This window comes from Octopus bimaculoides, chromosome 29 (genome assembly GCF_001194135.2).
Source record: "Octopus bimaculoides isolate UCB-OBI-ISO-001 chromosome 29, ASM119413v2, whole genome shotgun sequence".
Classification (NCBI taxonomy): Eukaryota; Metazoa; Mollusca; class Cephalopoda; order Octopoda; family Octopodidae; genus Octopus; species Octopus bimaculoides.
In genome coordinates this window covers 514,577-515,101 of record NC_069009.1, presented here as the reverse complement: position 1 = coordinate 515,101, position 525 = coordinate 514,577, and the positions used below count along the sequence as shown (strand labels likewise).

Here is a 525-nt window from a genome sequence, read left to right as displayed (position 1 = left end):
TCAGATTACATATAGTCCGTCTCCGCCAAAATTTTCAACAACAGTTTACAATAAATAACAGTTTCAACAATAAAAAACGGTAACTCACAGCACAGAAAATAACACGACCGAAGTCTTTAAACGGGAGGCAAGTTTCTTACAACAAACAGCAATCCCAGTCCCTGTTTAAATTCATTTGAGTACGTCTGACCTTATATGTTCTTTGTCCCTGTTTGTCCCCTCTATGTATCCTTTTATAAATTAATAGAGAAAAACTGTTTACATTCATTTATAATTTTGTTGCAGGTGATCCCTGATGTCAATGTATGGTCATACAAAAACACGTTAGATCTTAGAGATGATATCGAAGTTGACCATGATGAAATCGAGATGTACAACAATGTAGAGTGTCTGTTTGGGTCGTCTCAGGTCTGAACGATATCGAAGTTGACCATGATGAAATCGAGATGTACAACAATGTAGAGTGTCTGTTTGGGTAGTCTCAGGTCTGAACATAAAAATTTTAAAAAACAGGAAGAGACAAAG

At 36.0% G+C, this 525-nt stretch overlaps 1 protein-coding gene across 1 annotated transcript in view; it reads right to left on the bottom strand.

Moving 5' to 3' along the window:
* Positions 1 to 525, bottom strand: part of LOC106876532 (zinc finger protein 208) — a 22,498-nt gene that overhangs the window by 3,121 nt on the left and 18,852 nt on the right. The window lies entirely within an intron of this gene.